The 20800-nt window shown below is 40.9% G+C and overlaps 1 protein-coding gene across 8 annotated transcripts in view; it reads left to right on the forward strand.

The window, feature by feature from the left end:
- The first annotated feature begins 1581 nt into the window (after positions 1–1581).
- KLF12 (KLF transcription factor 12) overlaps positions 1582–20800 on the forward strand; it is a 366929-nt gene continuing 347710 nt past the window's right edge. Inside the window, exons 1-2 of one of the 8 annotated variants that reach the window (XM_075918894.1) lie at positions 1897–2330; positions 5280–6604. The gene's annotated coding sequence lies outside the window, so the exon portion shown is untranslated. The other 7 variants (XM_025187744.2, XM_075918893.1, XM_075918898.1 and 4 more) reach the window with 7 other exon arrangements.

The following is a 20800-nucleotide window of genomic DNA, read 5'->3' on the forward strand; positions in this document are numbered from 1 at the left end:
TATAAACAGGATTGTTGAAATGTAGTTATATATTTTAGCTAACAAGTCAGGTAATAATCTATTGCATCTATTACAAGATGATTTGCCCTGTATGTTTTAATGTGTTATTCACCAAACGATTGTAACAATTGCTTTAAAGATTATAGGTTGGATTTTCTGGACCAGATGAGCTGCACTTGCTGCAGAACTGATGTGGAATGAGAAAGGGTGGAAGTGTCTTATGCCATCTGTACATCCCCTTGATTCTGGGGTTAACCAGGGGTCAGTTTAGCACTCAATTTAGAGCAGCCCTAAATTGAAGGGTAGATAGCATAGAACAGTTCTACTAGCTCTGTACCACGCAAGGATTTCCCTATACCAGGGGACCCCATTTAATTGATTAAAGTCTCTAGGTCGTACAAGGATCAGGATCTTGCCCAAAACACTCTATAGTTCAAGTACATATTTAGGTACATGTTTTATTTAAAAAAAAAATAAAACCTTACAATATCTTTTTAAAGTATATCCTGTACATTTTCAGTCACAGCTTCTCAAAATTTAACAATTTGGACATAGTATTTTTATTTCACAACATATTAAAGATTATTCTTGCTTTTTAATATATTACAATATATACAACATTTGCCCAAGTTTCTAAGTGTTGGTTATTAATTTTTGCCCTGTCATTATTTTAAATAAACTTAAAAAATAACAAATGGTCTGGTAGCACTTTATAGACTAACAAAATGTTTAGAAATAATTTCTGTGTATTTATGATACATGAAGAGCCTGACCCTGCAGTGCTTACAAATACAAATTTCACATTTTAGGATGTTTTGAGACAGAATTGTAGCAATGACACTCAGATTTTCCCACAGGATGTTTTACCACATCTTTCAAGAAAACTAATTTTTTAAATTTAATTACAACCCCTTCAAAGCAGCAGCATATCTATAGGAACTGTTTTGTGTTGCCATAAACCAAAAACAGGTCAATGGTTGATGCTGATCAACAGTGTTCTGTATGTCAAAGCTCAGTAAATAGTCTCCTGTCTTTTTAATTGAAGTACCTGGCCAGTGGGTCTCTATCAGCTTTCTTTTGTCACACCCAGTGGTCAAATTGTTAGCAGGCTAGAAGGAACATTGGTCGATGCCTAGTTCATTGTGTTGTGTTTTAAACTTTGACCATCCTGGTGACTAAGAGAGAAAATCTGGCAATTTTTAGTTTAGTTCCCGTTTTGCTTGTGTCCTAGTCTCACTATTTCTTTGAATGAGACACTCTTAGCATAAAAAACATCGCTTCTGAACCTGCCATTGTTATAAGCAACACACCTCACTCGGTACATCCAACCCACTCTCCTTGCCCCTCCCCTCAGCCAGCGCCTCCTGTCACACACATTCCTCAACTACCCCTCCGCGCCACCACCGACACCCCCTAGCCTGGGTAATCTGCTCTCATTCCTAAACGCCCTCCCATCTGGTTCTCACCCTCCCCCCTCCCCGCCGGTGTACCCCAAAGGCTGAGCTGTTCTTACACTTCCCCCTCCCCCGTCTGCTTCTCCAGCCCACCTCCCTCCCCGCCTCCGCCCGGCTCCTCCGCCGCTTGGCCTCGCGCCCGCTTAGCTCCTTATCCCCCGGCAGAGCTCCTGCGCCGCCCTTCCCCCCGCGGAGGCCGGGGGAGAGCGAAGCCCAGGTAGGGCGCACCGGGGAGGGGAGCAGGCGGCTTCCCAGCGCAGACGGGCGCGTGCAGCCCGAGGCGGAGCTTGTGCACGAGCGGCAAGGGCACGCTCGGAGCCGGTCCCGGCGCAGCAGCAGCAGCAGCAGCGAGCTGCACTAGCGCGCCCGGCGGGGAGTGTTCCCAGCCCACCTCTCAGGCCGGGGAGGGGCTGGCTGCGCACCGGGGATTTCAGCGAGCGAGAGCCGCAGCTGGCCGGCCCCGCCCCCTCTTGCTCCTCCCCCGATTGATTGTATTGGGGGGCGGGCGAAGGGAAGGGGGGTGCGTTACATGCCAGCAAAGCAGTTTAGTTCCTGCTGATCCATCACACGCTCAGAAAAGGGACTTGCCCGCGCGCGGGGTTTGGTTTGTTGGGGGGGGGGAGAGGAACGGGGGCCCCTTTTGTTTGCGTGGCCTTCTCCCCTCCGCTCCGCCCTCCCCTCCGGTCCCCCCCGCTCCGAGGAGGGCAAAGAGAGTAGGAGAAAGGGCTGCCTCGCCACCCCTCCCCCCTCGAGCGGGCCCCCAGTGCAATTCGATGCGTCCCGGGTAAGGCTCCCCCGCGCTATATTGTGTCCTCTCTTGTGTCTGAAGCCTCCACCCACTGGCCCACCCTACATTTAGCACATCATGTGATCCGGGTAAGTCATTTGCAAGTACAACAGTTCTCTGTGTTGCCCCCATTCATTTCCTGAGAACTGCATAGAGCAGCTGAGGGAGACTGTGTGTGTGTGTGTGTGTGTGTGTGTGAGCGAGAGCGAGCGAGTGTGTGCGCGAGAGTGTGTGTGTGTGTGAGGGGGAGGGAGGGAGGGAGCGATCGAGAGGGAGAGGGGACTGTATAAGGGAAAGAAAACAGTTTCTCCTGCTCTGCAGCTTCTGTTCAGGTCTGTGCCTATTCCATTTCTTATCCGAATAAACACCTTTTCTTTTTTCTCTTGCTGTCCCGATCAATCAGCTTTCAGAGACCATTGCATTTTCCGGTCATTAAACCATTTTAAAACGTTAGAAGGCTGATCTCTTGAATGGGGCAAGCATTGGAGGGGTAGGAGGGGGAAGCTTTTGCAAAACAAGGCTATGGGCAAGGCTCTTGTTAAATTACCAGTCAGAAGGACGTTTTCAAACCAACCCAGTCCAAACCAAACCCAGCTTTGTCAAATAATGCATGCGAACGTGTAGTTCACACGGAGTGGGGCTGTTTGGTCACGTAAGTGACAGTGGCAAGGAAACAAGGTGTCATGTTGAATTTGGGGTTTGCTGCTCTAGTTTGTCATTCCAAAAAAAAAAAAAAAAATCGGTGTGCATGTTATTTGGAGGAGGAGGGTAATGGGTTAAGATGGGGATGACACTATTTGGCATTAATAGTGGTCATTGTGCTACAGTCATTATTGTCTCCAGTAGTAATGATGTGTAACTGTCACTTGCCACAGTGCATAGTTCATGGAAGTAGCTGGGAGATGGCCTATGGCTGTTCTTTTCAATTAAGGTGGATCTAGCTAGAGTTGACAAGGGAGAACTTTCCATTGAGACCAGTCATGAAATGAAGAGTGTTGAGCGTCATCTTGGGAGCCACCGCAGCTTGTCTGTTATAAGCTTGCTGTATCCTGACGAGTGAGTGCTGACCTCAGTGACATTAGTTTGCATTAAAGCAAGAGGCTTCTTTGCAAGAGGAATCAATTATGATTTTGTTCATTATAGAGTCTACGATCAGAACTTTCAGTGCATGTTTATATTGAGGGCAAAAAATAACTTGCCAGATCTGATTAACAGTGTATTTAAGCTGACTGTTTGGGGGGGGGGGGGGGGCAGGGGAGGGACAGGAGTACCAAATCCTTTGTGCTATATTCCTTCCATCTCTCCCCTTCTATGCTTCTCTCCTTGCACAAAAAGCTTATAGTTCTGTATTTCTTAATAGTAATAATAACTTTAATTCAACTGATAAAAGCTGACTGTGCTCAGTTAAAGTCTAAGTACAGTGGAATGTGTAATCTGGATAAATAGTCTATGTAGTTGATATTGTCAATCTTACTAATTTAACTATTCAGATGATTAAATAACTGTTCTATACAGATAATTTTAAGAAATTCTAGTGAGTAATGTTGATTTTTTATCAAACTGATTATTAAAAAAATAAGTGACTGCTCTACTAGTTACACTCCAATGCTGGGGAAACAAACACTCTAAAATTTACATTAAAAGCATGTGCATAGAGCTGCTACCGCAGACGAGTGCCAGTCAAGCAAACGTCACCCTGTAAATCCACCTAAACCATTCCATTCTCTTTTCTTACTGGAGGATAGAGTTGTTTAGCCAAGTAATGATCTGACATGAAATGTTACTGATGACAGGCAGGGTGGTGCAGGAGTTTGCAATGTGAAAAGGAGTGGTCACTTTTAAATACTGGGTGTATTCCTGTTAGAATTTTTTAAACTGTCATTTACAGAAACATAATTTTAATTCAGTCTCAAGAAGCAGTCACTTCAAATATGGGTTATGTGGTGTTATTGTCGCCAGCTATTGCCAGTTTTGTTGATATTATTTTATGCATTTAAAATGAGGAAAAAAGTGAGCTGTTTTTATGTAAGATATTGAAGATAAACAGTTTAGTTCCTTTCATTTCTTATATTAGCCTTGTAAAATTCTACATGCCTATGGCAATTTTTCTTCCTGCAGAGAAGGCAAACCATCTCTTTTTTCATGATCAGTCATGATGTTTATTTTATTTTATTTTATTTTATTTTATTTTATTTTATTTTATGCCGTGGCAGGCAGACATTCGTTGCAACTTTGCAAGGGTGCTTTATATAGTACTGGTGTATGCCCTCCATTTTCTGGTTGGTCTCCAAGTCTAAAATGTTACAGGAACAGCAAAGTAGTCTCTATTGTAGAATTAGTAATTATGCTGAATATATTGGAAATGAGGGTGACATGGGTATTTTATTGATTTTATATAGCTATAGTAAATCTAGGCTGAATGCTTGCTTTTATATACTTTGTGTATGTGTGTGTAAAGCTTTTTAACAGGACACGGTCAACTTAAACATTTCATTACTGTCTGAAAATGTTACACCCTCTAGAGCAGTAGTTCTCAATCTTTCCAGACTACTGTACAGCTTTCAGGAGTCTGATTTGTCTTGCATACCCCATTTTTACTTCACTTGAAAAGACATAAAAATACAAAAGCGTCACAGCACATTATTGCTGAAACATTACTTTTTCATTTCATATGAAATTTTTGTTTGTACTGACTTTGATAGTGCTTATTCATGTAGCCTGTTTATAAATTTAGGCAAATATCTAGATGAGTTGATGTACTTCCTGGAAGACCTCTGTGAACTCCCAGGGGTATATCTACCCTTGGTTGAGAATCTCGGATCTAGGGTCACAAATGAATCCTTGTGACCACCATTGCTGAAAGAAGTTAGCAAATACAATGTTCTCTATTTTTTATCTTTATAGCTTTGGCTACATATATGTACAGTTATTTTTGCTGTTTTGGTGATGGTCATTTTGCCTTGTCTGTATCATGCCCTAGCATGATGGCATCACTTGTTCATTGTTCTGAAGGGGCCCATATGCACACTCTTCCCCAGGTGGTGGAGTAAGTGGGATTTGCCAGAAGCAGCAGAACTGCTGAAGTTCCTGAGTTTGGAGCAAGGAGAGTATTTGCTTTTCTACGGATTTCTATTTGGAGACAAAAAAAAGACAGTAAAGAGTGGACAGTAAAGAGAACACCCATCTTTACATCGGACTTTCATGGAAACGGAAGCTTTAGAAAGTGAGTTGGGGAATGCAGTGATGAAACCTATCCTGGAGTGCTGTGAAAACCTCCAGTTTCTTTTTTATATTGCACCATGGAGACTGGGGAGAAGCTGAAGGTTGACATGGAGGTCGGGGAGCTCTCCTGCGCCAGGTCTCTCTCTGTGATCCAGGAGCTGTGGGTGCCTAGGAGGTGGGGTGGCAGCAGGAGGAAACATTTTTGATTCTCTTTTCTACTTTACTATTCCGGATGCTACTGCTGCTATTGTAGAAGCTGGCTGGCATGTGCAGGGGTGAGGGTTGTGGCCAATCACATTTGCTGGTGGTGTTCTCAGGCCTGCATAGCGTCTCTTGTTGAAAAATCTCTTGATTGACCCAAATAGAAAAATGCTCATAAATATTTTTAAAGGAATTGTGTTAAGATTTAGGTATAAGATTCAAAGGCTGCTCTGTTAGAATTTTTGTTGAAACTAGTCAGTTGAAAAAATACTCAAGTTGACTGTCACTTTAAAAGAGAGATCCTCTAATATTTTGGGCTTGATTCTGCCCTTTGCTATGGCGATTCACTGGAATGGGCATGGCAAGGGGCTTAGACTATAAACTCTTTGGAGTAAGGAACCACCTTTTTATTCTTTGTACAATGCCTAGCACATTGGGGTCTTGGTCTATGAGTGCAATGTCTGGGTAACGCCACAATACATGTAATAATATATAGAGCTTTTTTCCTGTGCATATACCAAGCAGGAATGCTCCTGAACAGTCAAGGACCTTTTATTATACTAATGTCAATGGACAAAATGCTCAGTGAATTCAGTGGGATCAGGATTAAACTCTAAGAAAGCCCGGAGGGAGAATATTCAATACTGGAGGTGTGGTTAGGGTTTGGGTGTGCCAAGTAACAGCCAATAGTTATGAAAATGTGGGTACATCTCCTGAATAGGGAAGAAACAATGTGTGTCCTCTGTTTGTACTAACCTGTGCTGAGCCATAATTCTCTGAAGCTGCAGGATTGCATTTGTGAAGCTTGTGTGGCTGGCACTACTCCTCACATTGCTACCCAATCACCTGGTCTGCTCCTTAAAGAAAGGGGATAGCATTTTTGCCTATGGATTGCAGGAAAATACATCTTAAAAAATGTATCTGGGACTCTTGCATTCAGGTAAAACATTGTTTCCTAAGGGTATGATTTTGTTTGAGAAACTATTTATATTTGTCAGATCAGCTGTGTGCCCACCCCTGGATAAATTTATTTTTATTAGAGGAATGAAAAAATAATTAACATTATTTTTGTCAAATGTTTTGTCTGTGGCTCATCAATGTTGTTCCCTCACTCCTTTTGTATGGAAATGACTGTGGTTTACTTTTCTCTGATATTAAAAAAATAATAATTTCCCCTTCCAAGAAATTAGATTTCATTTTTGGAAAAACTGATATTGGTGCAGCACTGAGGCCTTGACCTTCTCAACTCTTGGCTAGTGGTTGTTTACTACAGCTGCAGCTTGTGTGTGCATGGCAGGGGAGGAGCTCAAACACAAGCATGCTCACTTTCTCCAACTAAAATAAAACATATTAAAAATCATATTTCACAGTGAGCAATAGCGAGACAGTGTTAAACAGTCATATTGAGGCTTTTTCTATATTCATACGCAGAATATGCTAGGTTATGTCTGTAAAACAGTCTGACCCTTGAAAGTGCAAATGTGAAAGCATGAAATGGCTAAACTTCTCATGCACCGAAGAAAGTATTTCCTTTTTAAAAAGATGAAATACAAGCTTGATGTTAGGAAAGAGAAACAAAACATTTTAATATAGGTCAGAGTTGTTCAGTCAATCAAGAGCACTTGTGTAACTTCACCCAGAGAGAAGTAAGGGTTCAACAAGTGAACTTTACACAATCCTCTTTTCTCAACTAAACAATATGGAAAGGGAAGATTTTTTTTTGTTTAAAGGCCACATTCAATGAGAAAATAAACAAGCAAAAGAATAATATTTGAAGAATCACAATGTCAAAATGACTGTTTTAGTTTTAATATCTTTAAAAACAACTCTTTTGAAAATCTTGGCAAGAGTGTGGACTCTGGTTCTAGTACTTGTCACCACTGGAAAAGTGGGCAAACTTGGACAACTTCTTTTTGTAATGAAGATTTTGCAGTGTTTTCCAGGAAATTAATTCTCTGTGTGTTTACTTTAGGGTTTGTTCCCAGCAAAGCCAGTATAACTGTGTCCCTCCCCCCTCCCCCCTCCCCCATGGTAGTCTATTCTGAAATCTTTTTATTATTATACAGAATAAATCATTTGGTTATAAAAATGGTTTTAAATAATTTTTTGAGCTAAGATGAGACAAGCATACAATTAGCTTTCCTTTAAAGTCAACGTTGACTACTCTGCATAATGGAAATATACTGGGCCTGGTATGTGTTACTATCTTGCGTTCCACTATATGCTCTGTTTGTATTTGCTAAGGTCTGTGGTAAGTGACACAGATTTGGATTATTTCAGCCAAAATCAAGCTATGAGAAACCCACAAGGTAAGTATTGCATTTTCATGGAACAGTTGTTTTCTGTATCTTGCCTGTGTCTGAAAGAGAATGTAGTCTAAACGCAAAATGGGGAATCTGTAACTCTTGAAGTTTAATACTGACTGGGCCACTTTGTGACCTTGCACAACGTAACTACCCCTTATCTCATTTTCTCTGTCTGTGACATGGGGCTAATAGACTGTGGAAATACATGTGGTAATACTTAGTTCATGTGGAAGAACTAATTTTTTAGTGATTGTAAAATTATTTTGGAGAAGATAAGATAAAGATAGACCAAATCTAAGGATCAAAGTAATAGACTTGCGTGCTGGGTATCTCTGCCAGGTGAAGGAATCCTCTCTTGTCTACTGCTATCTACCCAGGATACAGGTGGTCACTCAATAAAATCTATTTTAGCCTACTGTTTGAAGCAACTTTTATGGCTGCATTGTATCCCTGTTACAAAGCAAAATACTAGACTCTCTGCTGCACTGGATCCTTTGGCATTGCCTTTCTTGCCCCATACACTGTTCTGTAGGGAATCTCAACGCAGCTTGTCCTCAGGCTTCATGCTGATTGCCCCTGAATCATGTTTTCAACACCCATACCCATAACTGTATTGGTTGACTTGTCAAGGGAGCTTCTGTAGCTGCAGACAAGGGCTGGTTTTTTCAATGAAATGCTGTTGCTGATTCTTATTATATACATTAAAACATTTAAAAGAACATTAAGGTTGCAAAGTCAAGTACTCAAAAGTTATGAAATGTCAGAATTAGGTGTGCTTATATAGGATCCTGTAAGAAATAATATGGGCTCATATAATTAAATACTGAGTGTTCACATTATTTTACAATGAAGCCCAATTCAGGTGGCACAGACAACCCTAATTTGGTATTTTCTAACTTTTGAGCACATGACTATACAGCCATTAACATTTTAAGGGTTTTTAAATGTAACCCCTTAGGTCTCGAAAAAGAGAACTGAAAAAAGAGAATTCTGTTATGGAGTACCATATTTATCCCCAGATGACTCATCAGTTGTGAGGGAACCAAAGAGCTTTAGATTCACCCCTCCAAGCACTACCACTTGAGTATAAGTGCAGGCTGTTTTCCTTTATGTGAACTAATTGTGAGAGAGGGCTGAGTCATATTCTTCACTAGGGGCTTAAACAGCCAGTTGTCAGATAGCAGAGTAGTTCAGGAAAATGGAAAGCCTGGGTGCTATTACTGGCTTGGAAGGTGAGCATTATTAGTCTTTAAATGCAGCACAAACACGCACGTAGATTTGGAAAAGCATAGTAGCCAAGGCCAGGTCTACAGTGGGGGAGAAATATGATTCAAGATACATAATTCCAGCTACAAGAACAGCGTAGCTTGGGTTGACTTACCTTAAATCGAATTTCCCCAGCAGCTCCACTGCAGGAAGTTGATGGGAGAAACTCTTCCAGTGACTACCTTTACTCCTTGGCTGTGTCTACACTGGGCCACTTATTCCGGAAAATCAGCCGCTTTTCTGGAATAAGATGAGAGCTGTCTACACTGGCCCTTGAATTTCCGGAAAAGCAACGATGCTCTGCTGTACAAAATCAGCCGCTATTCCGGAAAAACTATTCTGCTCCCGCTCGGGCATAAGTCCTTATTCCGGAACACTGTTCTGGAAAAGGGCTAGTGAAGACAGCCCAGTAGTCTTTTCCGGAAAAAAGCCCCGATCGCGAAAATGACGATCGGGGCTCTTTTCCGGAAAAGCGCGTCTACATTCGCCACAGACGCTTTTCCAGAAAAAGGGCTTTTCCGGAAAAGCAGCCTGCCAATGTAGATGCTCCTTTTCCGGAAAAACTGAAAACAGAATAGTATTCCGTTTTAAGCATTTCCGGAAATTCATGCCAGTGTAGACACAGCCCTTGTGACCTCATGGAGTACCAGGGTTGATGGGGATGAGCATCATCAGAGTTTGATTTAGTGGGTCCTAAAATCAATCTCTGTGTAAGTATAGAGAGCCTTAAGTAGGTGACACTTAGCTCTGTCATTTCAGAGACTAAGTTCTATTCCCAGTTCTGCCAGGGGTCATCTTAAAACAGCTGTCTCATATATAAAATAGATTAATGATATTTGTCTGCTTCTTAATTGCTCAGTAGCCAAGGCTATGTGAAGTACCCAGAATTATCAACACAAATAATGGATTCTAATTTATGATCTCTTCATACTTCCCACTACATCTTCCCTTATTTAGAAGCATGTGTGCAGTGCACTAGTATATTCAGAAAGTTTCAGCAGCAGGCCTCTAAGAAGCTCTGCTGAACATGTGGAAGTGGTGATTCTAACATGCCTACATCTCATTCAGATCTGTTTAGGTTTTCACTGGAATTTCAAAAGGCACTTCACTGACCCCAGGATTATTTCCTCTGCCAAATATAAATTCCTAAATTTTCCCCACTAATCCCATGGTCAGAAGTAGCTGAACAGTTTTTCTTGAAACAAATAGACGGAATGAAAAATTTCAGACCAAATTGTTGAAGTGTTTTAGATATATATGACGTTGGAAATAATAAAAATGAATGTGAAAGAAATCCCTGATCTTCATGCACAATGTAGTGTCTTTCTTTTATGAGGTCCAAAAGCTTTCCAAGGAGTCAACTGCATAATGAGGCCACAGAATTCCTGATGAAGAGGACATACACACGAGTGTCGTGAAAATAATCTGTAAAAAATTGCAAAACATCTGACATGTTTCAGTTTAAAACCGTGGTTTTCAAACATTTATATTGATAACCCTTTCACATAGGAAGTCTCTGAGTGTGACCCTCCCTTATAAATTAAAAACACTTTAATATTTGTATTTAACACAATTATAAATGCTGGAGTTTGCCAACTTAATAGAATTACATTCCTCCTATTCTGGAAAAACAATTTGTGACTTTGACTTCATTGGGACAGACTCTGCATTAGTCATATCAAGCAATAAAATTGAAGCATAATACAGTAGCATATAATAGTCACAATTTTTTTTACATTAGATTTAGTACATATGTTCCTGTAGACAAGCCAATGTCCAGATTTGGTTTATTTTGTTGTTCTTGTTTCACGTTCAAGGTCTTTCTTCCTCTATACTTTGTTAGTCATATGTGTTAAGGGTCTGCTCTCATTCCCATTACAATATTAAAAGGGAAGCATTTGAGATGCCTTGAATTATTGTCAATAACATATTTAATGCAGGGACAAACAATTTAATTTCCTTTTACAAGCTATGGGAAAAGTTATATGTTGAATAACTAAAATACCAGAGAGAGTGAGTTGGACTTTAAAATATAGTTTTTTGGACTGGAGTATTTACTAATGCCCCTCTGCCTTTTGTGATAGAGGTCAATCAGCATAACTACTTTCATATGTCATCTTCAAAGACTGGTGCTTGCACAGGTCTCAGTTGCTGGTTAGGTTCTCATCTGAGGACTAAACCTACTAGCATAGGGACAATCGCTTGTGCTTCTATCACTTCCAAATACTAATTTGCAGATTTGGAGGGCTGAAGAACAGGCAAAGGGCATTTCTCTGAAATGAAAAGTCTGTTTTCCTTCTAGTCAATTGTGTCCTATGCTCTATGTCCCATGTCCCAATGGTCTGATTTCTCTCTGCCCCCCTTTCCAGTGCTGCTCTGCTGCCCTTGTTATTTTGGCCAGGAAGGAATCTGTTGGCCTCTTGGATGTTCCTACTTTTTCCTATACCCGAGCTTTGTCCCCACTTCGAAAGCAGTGCCTAGTAACTCAAATGCTGGTTTGATCTTTAGTTCCTTACAACCCCTCTCCCATCCTGGCCATTATACACCCTATATTACCTCCTCTAATTCTGTAAAAAATGTAGCAGGCCTAGCTACTCTGCTTCATTTCTTGCTGTCCCTTCCCTCAAAGAAGCAGGTCCACAAAAAGGATTAGTGGTGGTTGAGCAACTTTGCTCCTTTCCTGCTCTCTCAGGAAGAAGCCACCATCTCCTTAACTCACATGATGAATAAGACTCCTTGTCCTGAATGAGCAGGTAGGGAGATTTTTTAACCATATGTAGAAATTAATCTAAGGTTTCTATCTCAGTATCAAAGCCCTTCTGGAGAGGACTGTCTACATGACGATTCAATCACCAATAAATATTTTATATTTGTACAAATATTTTCTATAAGCAGGAATAGAAGTGAACACAATTTATTATCTGGCTAATATGCCCTAAAACATACAGCGGTGAGAGTGTTATAGTGAAACTCAAGCCAAATTCATCCTGGATGTAAGTTCATTAACTTGAAAGGCATTTTACGTCATTTCACAGGGCCAAATTTGATCCTGAGTCTTGAAGTCACTTTATTTCTCTACCCCCCAAATTGACATGGGTCCTGGTGAGAAAGTCAGCTGGTTTGTGTCCCAAAATATGTAGGTTTCTTTTTTGAACATGAAATTTTTATTTGGTGGGTATAGCAGTGGATTCTCACACACTTAGGACTTCTCACACCACATTCCCTGAGGTTTAACTGTTAATTTGAACTATGGAGTTTATCTTGGAATCGCGTTTCTCTGCCGCGTCTAGATGCAGGCAGTTATTCCGGGCTAGTCAGTTTCCAAAATGGCGACCGCCCGGGAACATGCTAATGAAGCGCAGGATATTTAAATCCCGCACTTCATTTGCAATTTCAGTCGCCCTTTTTAGCCTCGTTCGAAGTAGGGGGCTAGTGTAGACTACCCTTAGTTATTATAAAAGCCTTATTTGTGCATGAGTAATATTGTTTGTCTAGGACTAGATTTTTAGCTTCTTTAATTGTAACTTTTTCACTTGTTCTGTGAAGCTTAATTGATTTTTAGATCTTTGAAAACTAGAGGAGGAGAGGGAGAAGTTATAAATAGGACTGTTAATAGACAATGAATCTGATTCTGCCAACTCTCACTATGGTAGTACCTTTGCACATGTGAATAATTCTCTTTAACTCAATGCGACTATGCACATATATGAGTGTTTACAGGACTGGGCATCCAAAATTAATGGATCTTAATATTTTAAGTGTTTTTGTTTGGGTTGAATTCTTTGGGGTATCACAATAGAAAAAACAAACTAAAAAGTACTTTCTTAAAAATGGAGAAGTGCAGTTAGAGTGAAGAGGCCTAACAACCCAGTGGAAGCATGGGAGAACAATAAAGAGCAGTGAAGTTACCTATACAAATATCTGCTCTTTGTACCTTATTTTGAGCCGTGTTCGTCACCCATCTTTATTATTTACTTTAGCAGGAGGAAGAATAGGCCCTTCGTGTAGTTTTTTGGTACCTATTTATATCTTCTAATTGTGTGTAGAGCTGAATTGCTTAATATAATTAATATTCTTGAACATAATTAATTAATTACAATTATTAAGTTGAAAATTAATTATAAGTCATTTATTAATCCATAATAACCAACAAACCCACAGATATTTACAAACTAGTAGAGCTGCAATAATTTGAAGTTCAAGGTAAGCTTGCTGCTGTTTTAAAGAATAGATGCTTCTTTGACCTGTTATTTAGATTATACCTAGTTGTATCTAAAATCTCCTTGGGTGATAGAGATATCACCACATAAGCAGACATCAGACGTTTGTTATTGTAGTAAATACAAATTGAACTACATAAAGTGAGGGTCAAGAGGGTAAACAGTTCTTAAGTTACATGGCTGAAAATAACTTATTTTTAAACTGGCAATGGAATAACACTTCTCTTGAAAAATGTAAATTTCCCCCCCTTTCTCTGCTGAATTCCTGCATCCTTTTGCCATGGCTGAGTTATAGAATCATAGAACACTAGAACTGGAAGGGACATTGAGAGGTCATCAAGTCCAGTCCTCTGCCCTCACGGCAGGATCAAGCACCATCGAGATCATCCCTGATAGATGGCTGTCTAATCTCCCTAAGCAATTTATTCCAGTGTTTAACCACCTTGACAGTTAGGAAGCTTTTCCTAATGTCCAACCTAAACTGCCTTTGCTGCCATTGAAGCCCATTTCTTCTTGTCCTATCATCAGAGGCCAAGGAGAACAATTTTTCTCTCTCCTTCTTGTGACACCCTTTTAGATACTTGAATACCATTATCATGTCCCCTCTCAGTCTTTTCCTTTCCAAACTAAACAAGTCCAATGCTTTCAGTCTTTCCTTATAGCTCATGTTCTCTAGACCTTTAATCATTTTTGTTGTTTTTCTTTGGACCTTCCCCAATTTTTCCACATCTTTCCTGAAATACGGTGCTCAGAACTAGACACAGTCCAACAGAGGCCTGATCAGCGCAGTGTAGAATGGAAGAATTACTTCTCGTGTCTTGCTCACTACACTCTGGGATGGTGCGTCGGAGAGCCCCCAACCCTGCACCCTCATCCGCAGCCAGATGTGACTCTCTGCTAGCCTGCAGAATAGAAAGTTTTATTGCTTTTCAGAGATACAGCACAGCATAGGCTCGATGTTGACATAGGAGCCAGGGCAGATAGCCTTAGTCCTCTTGGGGGGAAGGGACTTCACCCTCTTCTTTGTTCTAAAAATATTTTCTCTTCCCTAGTCCAGCCGAGACTGCCCCAGCTCCCAGGTCTTACTCCCCCTTCCGCCCCGCCCCAGCCAGGTGGCCATCTACGCCTCTCTTCCTTTGTCTCTCTCTGCCTTCTTATCTGCTCCGGCTGGGACTAGGTTTCTGGGGCAATACACATGTGAAGTGAATCAAACAACACACAGCCAGGAGAGAGCACTGATCAAACAACACAGCCAGTAGAGAGCCCTGAGTTACAAGACAGACAGCATCTCTACTACATCACACACTCCTGTTAGTACATCAAAGGATCATGTTTGCTTTTTTTGCAACAGTGTCACACTGTTGACTCATATTTAGCTTGTGGTCCACTATGACCCCTAGATTCCTTTTAGCAGTACTCCTTCCTAGACAGTCACTTCCCATTCTGTATGTGTGAAATTGATTGTTCCTTCCTAAGTGGAGTACTTTGCATTTGTCCTTATTAAACTTCAATTTATTTACTTTGGACCATTTCTCTAGTTTGTCCAGATCAGTTTGAATTATGACCCTACCCTCCAAAGCACTTGCAACCCCTCCTAGATTGGTATAATCTGCAAACTTAATAATTGTACTCTCTATGCCATCATCTAAATCACCGATGAAGATATTTAACAGAACTAGTCCCAAAAGAGATCCTTGCAGAACCCTGCTTGTTATGCCCTTCCAGCATGATTGTTAACTGTTTATAACTACTCACTGAGGCTTAGTCTAGACAGTGGCACTATTTCAGGATACTGGACATATCCCAAAATAGCTATTCTGCGTCTTTAAATGCGCCCGTTGTTTAGAAATAGATTTTGAAATAATGGGCACACTATTTCCACAAGGGTTAAGGAATGTTTCAGAATAACACTTTATTTTGCAATTTTGAAATTAGATTGAAATATGATATGCAATTTGTGTAGCTCAAATTGAGAATCTTATTTTGATCTATGGGTGCAGTGTAGATTGACCCTGAGAACGATTATCCAGCCACTTATGCACCCACCTTATTGTAGCCCCATTTAAGTTGCATTTCATGTTGGTTCTTACCTGTCACCTTATTATCTTCCAGGTGTTTGCAGATGAATTCCGTAATTACTTGCTCCATTGTCTTCCCTGGCACATAATTTTAAATTGACTGGTCTGAAGCTTCCTGGGTTGTTCTTATTTCCCTTTTTATAGATGGGCACTATATTTGCCCTTTTCCAGTCTTCTGGAATCTCTCCCATCTTCCATGATTTTTTCAAAGATGGTAGTTAAAGGCTCAGATTCCTCCTCTATCAGCTCCTTAAGTATTCTAGGATGCATTGCATCCGGCCCTGGTGACTTGATGACGTGTAACTTTTCTAAGTAATTTTTAACTGGTTCTTTTTTTATTTTAACTTCTAAAGCTACCCCATTTCCACTAGCAATCACTATGTTAGGCATCCCATCACCATCAATCTTCTTGACAGAAATGGAAACAAAGAAGTCGTTAAGCACCTTTGCCATTTCCAAATTTCCTATTACTGTTTCTCCTTCTTCACTGAGGAACGGGCCTACCCTATCCTTCGTCTTCCTATTGCTTCTAATATATTTGTAGAATGTCTTCTTGTTACCATTTATGTCTCCAGCTAGATTGAGCTTGTTTTATGCATTTGCCTTTTTAATCTTGCCCCTGCATACTTGTAGTTTGTTTATCCTATGTAATTTGACTTAGTTTTCACTTTTTATATGACTCTTTTTTTGATTTTTAGATCATGCAAGATTGCCTGATTAATCTAAAGTGATCTCTTATCATACTTTCTGTCTTTCCTACACAGTGGAATAGTTTGCTTTTGGGCCCTTAATAATGTCCCTTTGAAAAACTGCCAACTCTCTTCAGTTGCTTTTTCTTTTAATCTTGCTTCTCATGGCTCCTTACCTACCAGCTCCCTGAGTTTACTAAAATCTGCTTTCCTGAAATCCATTGTCTCTATTTTGCTGTTCTCCCTTCTACCATTCCTTAGAATCATGAACTCTATGATTTCACGATCACTTTCACCCAAGCTTCCTTCCACTTTCAAATTTTTAACCAGTTCCTCCCTATTGTTAAAATTCCTGCTTACCAGTCCTTCTTGAAAAAACATTCCACTGTCAAGGAACCCAAAGCCCTCCTGATGACACCATCTTCGCAGTCAGGCTTTGACTTCCAGGATGCACCTGTCTGTGCCTGGGCCCCTACCTTTGACAGGAAGAACTGAAGAAAATATCACCATACTCCTGCATTCCATACTCCTTCACTTGTACTCCTAGAGCTCTGTAGTTACTCTTGATCTGCTCAGTATCATTAGTGCCCACATGGATGAGAAGCATGAGTTGCTGCTTTCTTACTTATTCTTTGAACATGCTCAAAGACAGCATAGTGCCCTTTGCTCAAGTCATTAATGTGGGTCCTATGGAGATGCTCTAGGCCTGAAGAAGAGGTGTACCCTACCTATGTTGCCACAGTGAGCCATATAGCTACAGAAAATAACCAATTGCCATTGAAGCCATTGGAAAGACTTGTCTTTGAATCAACCACTAAATAAACATTTTTAAGCCCATCATTAGTTTACTGTACATGCATATATGTTTTAAGAGTACATTCTAAGATCTCTCCTTTCTTTTATATAATCAGGATAATTTTTCTGTGATGATGTGATTATTCAGGCACTAGATTTTCATGCAGTTTCTACATCATTAATTAGACCTGTTTTAAGAGTAAATTAGACAGAGTAGCCTCTTACTCAAAACTCTGCTGAGGAAACACTTTGACTGCGTCTAGACTGGAATGATTTGCAGAAATACTTTTAACGGAAAAGATTTTCCATTAAGAGTATTTCTGCAAAAGAGTGTCTAGATTGGCACGGATGCTTTTGCACAAAAAGTGCTTTTGCGCAAAAGCATCCGTGCCCAATCTAGATGCGCTTTTGCGCAAGAAAGCTCCAATGGCCATTTTAGCCATCGGGCTTTCTTGCACAAAAAATTAAGGTTCCTGTCTACACTGGCCCGCTTGCGCAAGTATTCTTGTGCAAGAGGGCTTATCCCTGAGCGGGAGCATCAAAGTATTTGCGCAAGAAGCACTGAATTCTTATATTAGAACGTCAGTGCTCTTGCGCAGATTCAAGCGGCCAGTCTAGACAGACGCACCCTTATATACTTCTTCCAGGAACCTATGTTTTTCTTTGTAATTCTACAGTTTCTATTCTAGTAAGTAGTAGGATAAGTTAAATCCTCTCCTAATAATTGTCCCTTCTTAGAGACAAAACATATGCTAAAAACATTATGTATTTCCTGATGTGTTTCCTTAATCTGTCCAGGACATAATAACTAATTTCAATGATTCCTTCATTTCTACTTTTTCTGTGTTTTTGTTTCTTTGCAAATTGTGGTTGCTGAAAAGATAAGATTGTTTTGTAACAATAACAAACCAACCAACCAACCAACCAACCAACCCCGGCTCCCTATATTTCCCTCCCCGAAGTGTTCAAGTGGCAACTGAAGACTGAAACATGATTCACATAAACTTTTTTTACTATGTAACTTTTGTTAAATGTCCTGCACCCATTCTTCCTTGAATCATTTTGGAAGTGAACAAAAATTATGTAATGTAGACTCCAAAAGCGTCCTTTGTAGACTAACTTTCTGAGCTAGAAATGTAATCCCCTTTTACTGGGTAAAAAAAAAAAAAAATCCATTTTATTAACTCTGTTTCTCTTCCTCTTTTTTAAACGAGTGTGTTTAATATAAACCATACTAGGGTAGGCTCCTCTGAAACTAGGTCAGGATTAAGAAAAGGAACAAGGAGAATTAGTGCAACAGACTCCTTTGAATGTAGCAGTCTGAAATCTCATTTGGAGACATGACTGTAGTGATACTCCATTCTGTCCAGGAAGAATATGCATAAGTTGCTCAGTAAAGAGCACTAAAAATGTATTCAGGTTTAATGGCCGAAAAAAAGAAAAAAAACAACCAAAAATCCTCACCATGCCCTGGAGGGAGATTTAAATTAGTATACTTTTATCCATTAAAAAAATACAGCATAAAACAAACTTTATATAGCACTACTACAAAACTATTAGACCATAGGGAAATTGCTCATCACCTATCTGATATATTACCATACCAGCGTTTTCTCCAATTCCTCCTTCTAACAAACCCTCTTTTATTTCATAGTGCAGCATCTTTATTTAGGTTTCCACTGGGGTACTTTAAAGCAGCTGTTTCCAACTGCCGGTCCGCGGACCGGTACTGGGCCACAAACCCCTGCCTATCAGGCTGCGGCATACTGCCAGGCCATGCTCCTAGCTGGGTTCTGCTGTGAAGCACAGCAGTGTTCCCTCTAACATGTGCGCCTGAGTGGTGCACACCAAGAATTTGAGACCCACGCGGCTGCTCGGCTGCTCTGGGGTGGGGCCACATGGCAGGCAGCTGTCCCACCCCAAGAGCAGCACAGCAGCCACCACATGGCCCTTGCCCTAGCTTCAGCCCTTCCCCAGGGCTGGAGTTGTGAGGTGGGCAGCAGCTGCTTTGGTGGCCCCAGCTAGGGCCAGAACTGTGGGCCGCGTGGCCAGAGCTGGAGCTGTGGAGAAGTGAGGTGAGGGGGTCACATCAGTGGGCTGAGTAGAGTGCAAGGCGCGGGCAACTTGAGGTCCATGTGCAGGGAGAGCTGCTGCAGGACGAACTTCCAGGGCTGAGGAGGCTGGAGCTGCATTTCTGGCCCTGCATGTACCAAGCGCGGATCCTGCCCCACTCAGGCTGTACCATGAAGGAGTGACAGGGACCTCCTCATCTGCTGGCCGCTCTGCCTGAGCCCTGCCCTGTCCAGCAGGGGAGCCCTGGGAGCCGCCGGATCTGATTTGGACCTGGAGTCTGGTAGCAAGATTCTCCTGCGCAGCACCACTCCTGGGGGCTGCAGCTGGGCAAATGTCGAGCTGTTAATCCTTGTGCAACCGCCCTCTGACTTTGCAGCGGCTCTGGGGGCTGGGGCTTTTGACAGACTGATAACATTTTATTTGCATAATGAATACACAAATATACAAATAAAATGTTACCGGCCTGACAAAAGTTTGTGAATGAGTTTGTTGGTCCACGGTATAAAAAAGATTGGGAACCACTGCTTTAAAGGATCCATACTGTATTGGTGACTTGCTACTATTCATGATGCTTGTACTCTTTTCAGACTACCAATAAAAACAAGCATTTTACAGTCAAGTGAAGGTGTTTGAGATTTGTAAACAATGCTTTTGAGGTTTGAACTTTGTCCTCTGGGTGTAGGTCTTTACTTGAAAAAAATGAAGACAAAAAAAAATCAGTTTCAATCATTAACTTAAAAATAACTCATCTATCTTGGGTGAGTTTTCTATTAGGATTGTGTTGTTTACACTCCACTTGTTCTCCTCATATAACATCTCCTTCAGTGTTCATGTCTATATGAGTACTGATATCTGTAACAAAAATTCATTTTCATAGCACACGTTTCCATGTGTGGAAAATAGTTATTTTTATATAGATTTGCATGTTATGGATGTGCCAATATATAGGTCCACAGAGTCTTAGAACTGAAAAAATCTAGAGAGAATGTATTTCTCAAGCTCCCAGGAGCACTGCTGTAAAGTAGTAAACCAGAGTTATGTTCTGAGTTACTGCATGATATAGATTTCATGTGGCATCTCTGTTGACTGTATGGAATTACCTTTGGGAAAACTTGCGAGATCTCACAAAATGCTGCATGGAAAGAATTTCCACTTCTGCTGTTTAAGGTCAGGCTGTCATTTTCATTACACACCCTGCTGTTTATAATTAGGGCTTTTTAAAGTTCATGGTGCTAACCCTGATGAACAATTTCCCTTCCAGAATTATTTTCATTGGGCCGTTTCTGGCCACCTTGATCTTCAGGAAAAGGCTACCCTTTGTGCATTGCCATCTATTTCCTTGCAGCTCTCCACTTCTCCCCACATCTTTTCTCCTCCTTGCAGAGATCTGCTACGGACTGGGATGTAGGTGATCTGGCCTGCTAGTCAGAGCTGAAGAAATGCAAGTGGTCCCTCACTGCCTAGGAAATGTACTATAACATGGGCCTCAAAACTTGTATTTCTTCTTGAATTGACTTTTAACACAGTGGTTTCTCTTATTGCAACACTCACAGATGCCTGCTTATATATTTCTTTAGAAATTCTAGAAACTGCAGCATATGTATCAACTTCTATTCTCCTATTTACAATTGTGCCAGACCCTTAGCTGGTGTAAATTGATATAGATCCAGTGACTTGAATGCAGCTATACTGATATACACCAGTTGATG

This window comes from Pelodiscus sinensis, chromosome 1, assembly GCF_049634645.1.
Source record: "Pelodiscus sinensis isolate JC-2024 chromosome 1, ASM4963464v1, whole genome shotgun sequence".
Lineage (NCBI taxonomy): Eukaryota > Metazoa > Chordata > Testudines > Trionychidae > Pelodiscus > Pelodiscus sinensis.